This window comes from Ochlerotatus camptorhynchus, unplaced genomic scaffold (genome assembly GCF_037179485.1).
Source record: "Ochlerotatus camptorhynchus isolate MF236.1 unplaced genomic scaffold, CSIRO-AGI_Acam_v1.1 ptg000330l, whole genome shotgun sequence".
Lineage (NCBI taxonomy): Eukaryota > Metazoa > Arthropoda > Insecta > Diptera > Culicidae > Ochlerotatus > Ochlerotatus camptorhynchus.
The window spans coordinates 7,221,504-7,234,589 of NW_027040818.1; positions in this window are offsets into that span (position 1 = coordinate 7,221,504).

The following is a 13,086-nucleotide window of genomic DNA, read 5'->3' on the forward strand; positions in this document are numbered from 1 at the left end:
AGATAGAGCTTGAGCTTGAGCTTGAGCTTGATTGACCGCCCACGGTTGCTACTCTGTTATTGCCAGATCAGCTGTAATTACACAGAGAACCAATAGACGATGCTTGGGACTAGCAATCATCCTCAATGTGTAAAAACTGGTGATCTTGAATTAGGCAATACCAGCGCCGGCCGCGCCCGAACACAGGTCAAGAAAGGAATGGGAAGGATTGTGTTGACATGACACTCGCTTTGATGAAAGCCGAGAACACCTCTGCACTTCCACGAGGAATCACTGGGATGTTGGATAAGAGGGTTGGGTTTGCAGCAGGGTTCGTTTTGGTAAACGATAAGCTGGATTGATGTTCTAACGATCATATAACGCGAAGGAGCTTGGGACTAAACCCACGGTCTTCTGCTCAGTAAGCAAAAACGTTTGCCACTAGGCAGACGAGCACCTTTTTAATCACCGAGTTGCTGTTATTACCATGTAGTCATATTAACAAATAAAATGATTGACGAATCTTGATTGTGGATGGGCCTGAGATTATTTTTTTTTTTTTTCTTTATTTTTGTGATTTTTAGCCGTAGGCTAGATTTTTTTCCTGAGATTAGACTCATGATGTTCTGCTCAGTAAGCAAAAACGGTTGCTCTAAGGCCACCGAGCCCCTCATATCACATAATACCGTTGCTCAAATTTTTGTATCCATTCAAACCCGGAACCAACGACAACAACGAGTTTCGCAAAATACACGATACACAAGCGATTTTACTATAAATCTCTTTGATATGTAAGGACCTGGGACCGCGTTTTTCTGCTCAGTAAGCAGGCCACTGTAACCGACGATCTTTCAAATCCGAAAACTAAAAACTACGAAAAAGTACTTAGGCCTTCATTAGGTTCCACATTCACGCGACGTACAATGTTTCAATTTGCTCTTTACGTATTGTTCAGGCTAGGCCCTTTTCAAAATTTACGCGAGAAATACGCACAATCGTCACCTACCTCGCAAAACTGGTTCCAAACGACAACAAAGGCATAAGCAACGATGGATTGTTGAACTTTGCTGGCTCCGGTGGTGTAGTGCACAGCAAAAAAAGTGTAATATCGATCAACGTAATTCAAGCTGATGTATGGAATAATGATGTAGGGTAGATGTACCAGTCACGGCTATACGCTCCTACTATGATGTGCTCCAATTAAGGCATATAGGATTTCCATAGGCCATGATTGGAACACACCACAACAGGAACGCACAGCCATAACTGGTACATCTACCCTAATTGTAATTTTGTAATTTATCCGCACACACCCTGGTTGACCACTGTAAACCAATCTGCCGTTCAGCGTTTTCGGTTTTTGTTTCTGGATCTTTAGTTGCCTCTGTGATATACTTACTTGCGGCATACTATTTTGGGAGTGTATATGAGCGTGTACCATGTACGGTAGCTCATCTCTCATCGTGATGGTGGGACATAGTAGACAAATTAGAGAGAAAACAAGGAGGTATTAGTATTAGTTATATGTAAACAAACAAAACAAAAGTTAGATAATGCGGCACTGTAACTACTACTATTTTAGAGGTATGATTCGTCATGTTTAACTCAATGTTTCAATTGAGGCAAACTATCTATCTTACAATTACAAAAGCAAACCTAAACTTACAATTATATGCAAATGCAAAATGAAACTTGACAAATCATCGTCAATTCCCTTATTCCAGGGCAGGGCCTGACGATTTGAATCTAATTTTGATCAGTGAACGGGCACCATATGGTACATTTTCTCACCATGAACCTATCATTTCCAGCCTATCTGAACTATTTAATAAATGGAAGCCATAACATGGGTTACGCTCCCCCTAAGCGGGCCCTCCGCATCCTGTCTCTGTCTTATCTCAAATACAAAATGCCAATGGTATGAATGTATCTATATATAACTTGGAAATGACGTACAATCAAATAAACCCGTAACCCACTCACTTGGTCAGGCTTCAGAATCGTCCAGTGGGCAGTGCACTCTACACTCCAAGTTCCCTTTTTTTCAAATTTACCGCAAATTTGATATTTTACCCATTGAGTGTTGATTAGTCACAATGAAACATTGTGACAGAAGTTGAGGTTACTAGTGTATTAAATAATCTAGGTCCTATTTAGGATTATATCTGAAAAATCCAAATCTGGCCAACGCCCACCCTAAACCTAAACCTGTTCTAATCCACCTGAAATGACTAACGAATGGAAGACTTTGACTACCCAGCCATGCAATAGTCTCATTCCGTGCCTTATGGCAACTTGATGATTCTATTGCGCTCATCTTCTGGCACCACCCAGGGGAGACTTGGTCCTGTACCCAATGCTTAACTTATCTCCATTCCACTCAACTACTCGCAATTTCGTGTGATATAGTGGGCGGAATATTATTATATGAGACAATTCAATGCATACGTCTTTCCAAATTTGGCAGATCGACAGGTAATCGGTGAGTTACCACGATAGTTGCTATTCAACAACTCGACAACGTCCCATCGTCAACGCCTGCTATGAGAATTTCCCATAGCAGACGCCAACGAAATGACGTCATCGAGCTATCGATCAACTACCCTGGTTATCGCCTGGTACCTTATAGCACGATGCTAGGAGGCGAACCGGAAGAATCGATGAGCTACCTCCCCCCATGGAAGTTGGAAATAGATAGATCCGAAGAACTTCAAAGAAGTCCGTAGATCTTAAGAGAAGTTTGTAGAATTTCAGGAAACGTATATACAAAAAAAATGCGAAACTCACAGAATTTCGGGAAATTTCGACGATCTTTAGATGTATTTACACAACTTCTAGGAAATCCGTAAATCTTCAGAGACAGTTTTAAAACTTCAGCGAAGTTCAAATATTTTCAGATAATTTGTAAAGCTTTGGGGTTTTTCAAAGAATTCCAGATAAATCTACAGAACTTTATGGAAAACCAAGAATCCACTAAGCAGCTCGGAGATCTACTAAGAAATTTATTGAACTTTAGAGCAGTTCGTAGATCTTCAGAGCAAAAATACAGTACTTCAGATAACTTTACAGAATTTTAATGAAATTTTAGGAACTTTAGAAAAGCTCAGAGGGTAGATCGTAAAAAAAAAAATTATTGCGGTTCGTGGATTTTAAGAGAAATTTACAAAACTTCAGGGAAGTTTGCTGATCTTTAGAGATACTAGTGCAGTTTCAGAAAAAAATAGTAGATCTTCAGAGAACTTCTAAAATTTCCAAGAAGCTCAAAAAATTCCAGATGAACAGCTTTAGAACATTTTAATTTAATTTAAATTTTTTATCATAATTTTCGAGTAAATAGTTCGTACATAATTAGAAATTTAGTGAATATCAGAGATAATTGTTGCTCTTTTAGGATCTTAAATCTGCAAGGAATCCGGGAACTTTGTGGATTTTTCGAGAATTTGCAGTCCTTCTGAAGAACGCCGAACGTCAATGAAATCTGCAGAACTACCGAGAAAATTCCGAATCGTCAGGAAAGTTTGTTGATCTTTAAAGATATTATACCAGAGAACAAAAGCAAAACTTCAGAGGAATCTATAGAATTGTCTTCTTAACAGAAATTTTCAGAACTCAAGGAATCATGTAGATCTATAGAGAACATTTCCCACTAGTTTGTCGAAAGTAGGTATCGACATCCTTGCGAAGTTTTGAAAACCTTTTTCGTCTTCATATCACTGCTCAACTTGTATAAATCACTTGGAAAATAGGGCTCAAGAAGATACCGTTTATACTGACCTGAAAGCGGCCTTTGATTGCATCGATCATGGTATTCTTCTTTGGAAAAAGTCTCGTCTGGGTGTTTCGGACGGTTTGGTTGATTAGCTGAAATCGTACCTTTCCATAGAATTCTTCATATCGAGCTGGATTCATGCACTTCGTGACCTTTTATTGCCACCTCCGGTGTTCCCAAGGCAGCAAATTAGGATCATTGCTATTCACAATCTTCTCCAACGATGTGGCGCTCATGCTGCAGAGGATGAGGACGCCCAAGATTGCCGTCAGCTCCGTCAGAAATGTTGGACCAATTTGTTGACTGGTGCCACTTAAACAAGCTCTCCCTCAGTATATCAAAGGGTGTAGTCATGACATTTCATCGCACGTATTCATCGTATTCGATTACTCTATTGATGGATTAATACTCGAAAGAGTAGAACAAGTAAGCGTCCTGGGTGTAATGTTGGACTCTAAGCGTTTGACTTACATCGTTCAATGGTAGTCACCAAGGCAAATCGTCAGCTTGGGGTAATATCTACAATCTCAAGAGATTTTTCTGGAACCGTTCTGTTAAGAGGCACTGTACTGTTCACTTGTGACTGCATCTATTGTTTGGATTCGTTGTCAACTTTCCTGGATCATTGGAATAGAACGTATTCAAAAAACATTCATTCTTCGAGAATTGATGCAACTTCCTTTGAGAGATCTACTTAACTTACTTCCGTATGCTGAGAGATGTCACTTGCTAAGCATGGATACTTTAGAACGACGGTGACACATTCAACAGGCAATATTCGTCGTGAAGCTATTAAGTGCAATCACGGAGTACAAACCTTTTGATATGTGCAGTCAGTCTAAAATAAGCTAAACTAAAGTCATTGACCATTGATGTCTACGGCAGTTCTCAAAACATCGTTCTATGACCCTTCATTTAAAGGATAGATTGGAGAGTCACCTATGCTACAGACATACGATCTAATCAGAAGACACCTGATAGGTTTAAAATGCAGTTATCACTGTACCCATGAAATATTTTACTGTTCCGTTTTCCGCTGATTCCACCCAGCAATCTAATTGGATTTTGTATTGTTTACATTTTGCTTTTGTTCTGCATCAATCATCTCCCATTATGTATCAATACACAACGTAGGAAGCAATTGAAAGTGAAAGTTGTTTTTCTTTGCTATTCCCGAAAAGTGCGTTTTTCCCGAGTTTTTCCCCGATTTTTACCCGTCGCGCGTTAGTTTCCAGTCGTGTGTGATTCCGTTGCTGTTTGGAAGAAAGGCAAGTGAGCCTCCCCTATTGGAGGGCGCCAACCTGCTGCAACCGGAGGAGCCTATGCTGATCGTCGTCTCGCCTGTATATTCTGCTGTTGCCGCTGCCGCTGCCCGTGGAAGCTAATCGCTTTCACATCACCTGTAAGGAATAGAGCAGAAGAGAAACCCGTCCCGGTACATATAAACCCGAAGCCCGTCCCGCAAAATTTTCTGGTTAGTCAACCCGTTGCCCATCAACACCAAAAGTAGGTCCCTACTAAACTGAGCAACTTTGTCAAAGACTGCAAATCTGAAGAATGCATGCCCACTAGACTGATGCAAAATTTGAAATTTTTGCTCCACAGTGCTCAAACGGTTCCAAATTGGGCCCTGATTAGCCTCCCAAAATTTGAATTCATTTAGTGAGAAACTGACTTGGCTCAAACCATTTGAAGTTTATATGGGATTACTATGGAGAAACCATAATTTCGGTTCATATCTATCTCAAAATTCACCAGTTCACTCTACTTTAGAAAATGATAGCTGAGCTTGTTGAAAATTTTCTCATCTACGACTTGGTTCAAGACCACTTTTCGATCAAATGAAAGGAGTAAGGATTCAAGTCACTGATGAGGCATTCCACGAAGGTTCGCAAATCGATCCTGACCGATCATTTCCAATTACGCTGAAACTTTGCACAGTTGTTCCTTTTTAGTAAAGGCGCCATTTTGTGCTCTCAGTTTTTCATATTGAATTACGACTACTTTTTGAAAAGGGCCAGTGTAAATATAGTACTAATGAGTTTAAAAATATATATTGCCGAAACGCTTTGTTCGATTGATTTGGGGTCTAGATGGCCGTGATATGGCGAACAAAGTAGTGTTTTTGTTGAGTTGTGCTGTGGAAATAAATACATAATTTCGTGTGAAATAGTGCCGTGTGCCGCGAAAGGATCATCCCAACGCGTGCCCGTTGTGTTGTTTTTAACAGGATAAGTAGAGAACGGTTGCCTAGCAACTCGTTTTGGATTTAATTTTGATTTTCCCCCCAGCGCGCTATTGATTTTGTATAGTGAGCTGCGGCGGTAAAATTTTATTTTGTGTTCTCTTCCCCTGTATATGTCTACTGCTAACAGTGTGCGCGTTTAATTTGGCGTGGTAATATGGATGTGTGTAATGTCTGCAAGGAGTCTATTACTATTAGTGGGCTCCCAGTCACATGTTTAGGTCCGTGCAATGGAATGTTCCACTTCAATTGTGCGGCACTCACTAAGACTGCGGCGCGCCTAATAGCAGATAATGCAAATGTTGTTTTCAAATGTGGTAACTGTCTATCAGGTCAGTGTTGTGGCGAGCAGAATGATCTGATCTCGCGCGTCAATAGGATAGAAGAAGAGATGAAGAAAGTTTTTCAACTCTCGGACTCTATCACTGGCATACGAGATCACATTGCTGCTCAGATAGACATCGCGGTTAAAAGCGGGATGGCAGATATAAGCCGAAATGTAAATGGTTTTGAAAATTTAATTTGTGAGAAATTGGATAATATGAAAAGTTCATTTTTTAAAATTGATGCGGAAAACAAATTAGCGGTAATGAATGATCAGTGCAGTGTATCTAGGACGATTCAGTCGGAATCGGACCAAAATACCAGACGCAAAAAACGTAAATTAGTAATCAGTAATAGTGATAATGATGATGTTTTTCAAGAAAATGCGAGTTTTGCGGATGTTGTAAAAAGAGACAGTCGTGCTAGTAAAAGTAAACATGTTAGTAACAGTAACAGTAAAAATAACAGTAACAGTAACAAACAAGATAATCGTAAGACTCGTCCGGTCATTGTGATTAAACCGAAAGAGTCCAAACAAGCTTGCGAAGACACTCGTAAGTTTTTGAAAACTCAGTTGGATCCAAAAACACACAAAATCAGTAATTTTAGAAATGGTAAAGATGGCTCCATTATTGTTGAGTGTGCAACAGGAGCAAATGTAAGTGATGTCAAAAATGGTATTGAAAGCAATCTGGGTGAAAGCTATAGTGCTGTTGTTCCCACTTCGGTGCCGAGATTGAAAATAGTGGGCATGAGCGATCAGTATTCCTCCGATGTCTTCATTGACTATTTAAAAAGTCAAAATGAAGACATCGCTATAAATGATGTAAAAGTAGTTAACATGTTTGAAAATCCACGCTTCACGTACAACAAGTTCAGTGTTGTGATTGAAGTCGATTTCGATACGTATAAATGTTTGTTATGCGCGAAAAAAGTAAATGTAGGGTTTGATCGGTGCTCTATAGTTCCCGCGATTAATGTATTGAGGTGTTTCAAATGTGGAGAATTTGGGCACAAGAGCATGGATTGCAAAAATTGTGAGAGATGCTCTAGGTGCAGCCAACAACACAAAACATCGGAGTGTACGTCAACTGTATTGAAATGTGTTAATTGTTTGAAAATGAATAAAGAACGTAAAATGAACTTGGACGTCAACCATGCCGCATTTAGTCCTGAATGTTTGCTCTATAAAAGACTTTTTGAACAGAAGAAAAGCAGCTTGCGTTTCAATAAATAGCAGCCAAGTTCCAGGAATGTGAATCAATTTGATTTTTTATATTTGAATATTGCGGGGTTGTCAACAAACTACGTAGCATTACGTCAGATTGTTGAGGAAAAACGTCCACTTTTAGTTTTATTAGCTGAAACTCATATTGTAGAAACTGAAGCTTTTGACCAGTATAGTATTCCGGGATATATTGTTGCTGCTTGTTTATCACATTCTAGACACACTGGCGGTGTTGCTATTTATGTCAAAGAATCAATTCAATTCGACCTTCGAATCAACGAAGTTATCGATGGTAACTGGTTCTTGGGCATTACAGTTGTGCGTGGCATGAAGATGGGTAATTATGGTGTTTTGTATCATTCTCCCAGTTCTAGTGACCAGCGTTTTGTTGATGTTTTAGAGAACTGGCTAGAGACATTCCTTGATTCAAGTAAATTAAATATATTAGCTGGTGATTTTAATATTAATTGGCGTGACAACCATAATTCGAATCATTTGAAGCGTTTAGCTGATTTTTTCAATTTAAAACAAACGGTAGATGAGTATACGCGTATTTCCAGGCACAGTAGAACTTTAATTGACCACGTTTATTCCAATTTTGATTCCATTTGTTCAGTTCCGGATGCTGATTTGAAAATAACCGATCATGAGACCTTAGTGATTAATGTATTAGATAATATCAATAATAACGATGACTTAGTCAAATTGAAGTGCTGGAGGAAATATTCGAAACAGGCTGTTTCAAATCTTGTTGAGAGAAGCGTGGATTTTCCATTCGCGGCCGGTAATTTAGATGAATCTGCAGCTGTTCTAACTAACACTTTGAAAACGTGTACCAATCAATTAGTTGAGCAAAAGTTTGTTTCTTTGAAAAACTCGAACAGCTGGTACAATTTGGAACTTTTGCGTCTTAAACGTAAGAGGGACAAATGGTACAAAAAGTTTTGCAGATCAAATAATGATAATCATTGGAATAGGTACACAATCGCGCGTAATAAATATTCACAATCGATAAAACAAACTCGTTGTGAATATGTCCAGAGGAAGATTGATCAGCATCAAAACAACAGCAAAGAGTTATGGAAAATTTTGAAATCTTTATTAAAACCTAGTAATTGCAAACCGCGGTCCATAACTTTTAATGGCACATTAGAACAGTCAGAACCAGTAATTGCATCTATGTTTAATGATTATTTTGTCGAAAGTGTTTCATTGATTAATCAATCCATTGAATTGGTCGATGAACCTGACGAAATAAAACAGCCAGTTAATAGTAGTTGTAGATTTGAAGGTTTTCACCAAATTACTTTAGATGAACTTAGAGTTATTTGCTTTTCATTAGGAAAATCGGCTGGAGTAGATAATGTTAATTCTAGAGTTATTCAAGATTGCTTTCATGTCATTGGCCACATCTTGCTGGACCTTATTAATGAATCTTTGCAGACTGGACATGTGCCACAAATTTGGAAGGAATCCTTAGTGGTTCCTATTCAAAAAGTTGCTGGAACGATTAAAGCCGAAGAGTTTCGTCCCATCAACATGTTGCACACATTAGAGAAAATTTTAGAACTTGTTGTTAAAGGCCAGCTGTTGGAGTATTTGAATAGCAACTCTTTGTTGATACCAGAACAATCAGGATATCGGGAAGGTCATTCCTGTGAAACTGCGTTGAATTTGGTGTTAGCAAAGTGGAAAGACAACTTGGAGCGTAAAGATACGACTGTTGCTGTTTTTTTGGATCTGAAACGCGCTTTTGAAACAATTTCTAGGCCCTTACTGTTAAGTACAATCAAGCGCTTTGGAATTACGATTACTGCTTATAAATGGTTTGAAAGCTATTTATCTGACAGAACTCAACGGACTGTTTTTAATGATTCTGTTTCCAGTCCCGTGGGGAATAACCTTGGAGTGCCCCAGGGAAGTGTATTAGGGCCTCTTTTATTTATTATGTATATTAATGATTTGCGACGCGTTTTACGATTTTGCGACATTAATCTTTTTGCAGATGATACTGTGTTATTCATTGCAGCTAAGGATTTAGAAGTTGCCGTCTCACATTTGAATGAAGATTTGCGTTCTCTAAGTAGATGGTTGAAGTGTAAGCAGTTGAAATTAAATACAAGTAAAACTAAATTCATGGTAATTTCGCGGAACCGAGTAAATGATAATGTCTCCGTGGTAATTGATGATGAGGCTATTGATCGCGTTCGGGAGATTAAATATCTTGGCGTGATTATTGATGACAAACTTAAGTTCAACTCTCACATTGACAATGTCATCAAGAAAATTGCCAAGAAGTATGGAATTCTATGTCGACTGAAAAACGATTTAACTATTGCCAGTAAAATACAGCTATACAAATCAATCATCTCTCCTCATCTAGACTTTTGCCCATCCATTTTATTTCTAGCCAATGAAACACAAATATCGAGATTACAGCGTTTGCAGAATAAAATAATGCGTTTGATTTTGCGATGTAATAGATTCACTTCCTCAACTTTGATGCTGGACGCTTTAAAATGGCTGTCAGTGAAGCAAAGAATAGTTTATTTGACTATGGTGTTCATTTTTAAAGTAGTAAATGGTTTGCTGCCTCGATATTTGTGTGATCGAATTGAAAGAGGAAGTGATTTTCATAGATATAATACTAGAAACGCGGATGAAATAAGAACACCACAATTCTTGACTTGCGCTTCACAGAATTCATTGTATTTTAAAGGAGTAAATGTTTTCAATTCGATGCCTAGACATATTAAACGTGCAACAACATTAGCAGAATTCAAGAGACATTGTATTTCACACGTTAAAACTGTCTTTTGAACAGTTATCCAGTGATTTTTATTTTTTTTTTTTTATGAATGGACGAAGTATGTATCTTGACGAAGTTATTTATAACGGATTATTTTGTATGGATAGCTGTCATAACGACTTTTTAATAATTATTGTAGCACTGCAAAAACTATTTTGTTCGCCACGATGGTGATGATGGATTTATTTTTATATTTGAATTAAAGTAGTAGTTAAAAAAAAAAGTAGTAGTCTACAAAGGTTTGAGCCTCGCGCGCGTATTACGGATATAGAGGACTGAATTTAACATTTGATAAAAAAAAATGCAACTTTGAAGCTTATTTGGAAGATACTTTGAGTTAGTATTAAGTTTAATGTCGGGGGTTCGTGAGCATTCCTGACATTGCTGAAAATTATAATAGCATCATTGCGGGGTTGCTAGTGTATAGGATGCTTTGTTGATTGTTCATTAACTCTTGATTGCTTGTAATACTTATGAATATTCTAGGTGGACAAAAAGGCGAACTAAGAGGTGGACGCCTAAGCTTTTTCACATTTATGTATATTGCTGTGAAGTAACTGTAAAGTCTAGAGGGAATTTATATCTGTAACTGTAACCAGCTCGTTTTTGTTTGCTAACCTGGTTAAAATGTTTATATTTAATTATCTTAAAGATAAATCGTCCAGCTCAAACCTTTGTAGGGGTAAGAGGTGGGACCATCATCATCATCATCATCATCATCATCATCATAGAGCAAAGTTGTAGATATTATTTTGGCAATTGTGTAAAAAATATACACTGTAAAAAATTTCGTTTGTTTCAATGAAAAAAATTATATTTATTATTAAAAAAGTTAATTTCTCAAAAAGTACATTTTTAGCCTCATTGAAGCTCATAATGTTTGCTACTAATTGGCAAAGTTTGGTGATGGTAAACTCAAAAACAAAAAAGTTATGGTTTTTTGAATATTTCACGATTTTTACATTTTCATTAAAAACACATTTTTTTAACCGTGTATATTTTTTCAAGAATTGCATTTTAATTTTGCACAACTTTTCCGAAGACACCATAGCAATCAAGCAAGCCGTTTTTGCAATGTATTAAAATGTTTATTTTATAAGCGCTTTTCTACACAGGCCCTATCGGAAAAGTAGTCGGGGTTCGCTATTACAATTTGTAATAGCGAATCCCGACTACTTTTTTTATTTTAAAATCTCAACTTAACTCCACAAAATACATTTTTCTGCTCTTTTTTAATTTTTTTTTATTTGGAAGCCTTATGGACAGATGATACATAGTTTATTTTCATTGTAATACACTTACTTTCTATTTTTATTTACATCACTTCTGAAATACATCGAATATTTTGGCATTATTATCATTACAGTTTGAGTATCGTTTGGCTTTAATTTTATTTTCTGATACAGGAATGAAAGAATGAAACTTTTGAGTTCCTTGAATTATTTTTGCATTATTATATTGCTCGTTGAGGTGTGAAGCCATACATTCGTATTTCTCTGTTGTGGCAAAACTAAATGATAATTTTGTTAATTTTTCTTCTTTTCGATTATTTGCCCAATTATAAAGCTCTCTTGCATTTTTTATTGGATGTTCACGTTCTTTGGCCAAACTTGCTCTAGTAGCCATACGTTTTATTGTACCTCTAATAGCGTCACAAGGACCTTTCCCATGTGATGTTGCAAAGAAATGCCATTCGGCTTCAATTCCATACTTTGATTTAAATTTACAAAGGCTAGCAAAATTTTTCCGGTTCTTGTACTGTGACGCGGCTCCATCGGACATAAAATAAATCTTGTTGATATTTTACTTTGGTTAATGCGTAAAAAACTTATCATTTTAGAAATAAATAAGTTAACAGCCTCTGAGTCATGCCTTAACTCTTCAGAAATTATAATACAACTTAAATGTTTAACTTGCATATTTTCTCTAAAATATATAACAAATGGATGAATGGTAGCTTGTTGGACATTCCAGTGATGAAAAATCGCAAGTAACTGAAAATTCACCTTCTTGCAAATTATTTCGTGTAGTTTTCAAAAAATTAGATTGCTGTGTTTTTATGAAATCATGTGGTATCAAACTTGTCAATTTCAAGCAGAAAAATGAAACAAACTCGTCTGCAGGCTTTACAATAGTTTCTAAATCACATCTATCCGTGGTAACCCACTGTTCAAATGAAAGCTGATCAATGCATTTTTCCTCTAATTGTTTTAATAAAATGTTTTCTAATGCGGAAGAGTCTGGACAATCTTCACAACACCGTAGATAGCAATATGTTGTCTTGTTTTCACAAAGTAGGCTGTCAGTGAACGTTTTTACATCATTTAAATGGTTAAGTTTTTTTAAACTGTGTAAAATTAGATTGATGTTTTCATGCGTTGTGCACACGCAAACATTGTGGGTTCCAGAGCTGGTTAAAAGTTTACATTGCTTAGGGCGGAGTTTTGCAAATGAAGAGAATCCAATTTTTACATTGCAGTGAATTTCATTGAATCGTTTATAAGCTTCTCTCAAAGTCATCATTAGTAATCTTTTTTGAATGGCTTGTCGTTTTCCTTCTTTCTGCACAGACATATAATCTTTTTGACCAGGCATTGACCGGCTTATATCATCATCTTCAAAAAAATTTATGACTGCCAATTTTGTTTCATCACTTAAGGCTGTGCCATATTTTGCGGTTTTTGACGAATGACCTTCCTTTATCAACTTAGCCTCTGTTGCAATATATCTAC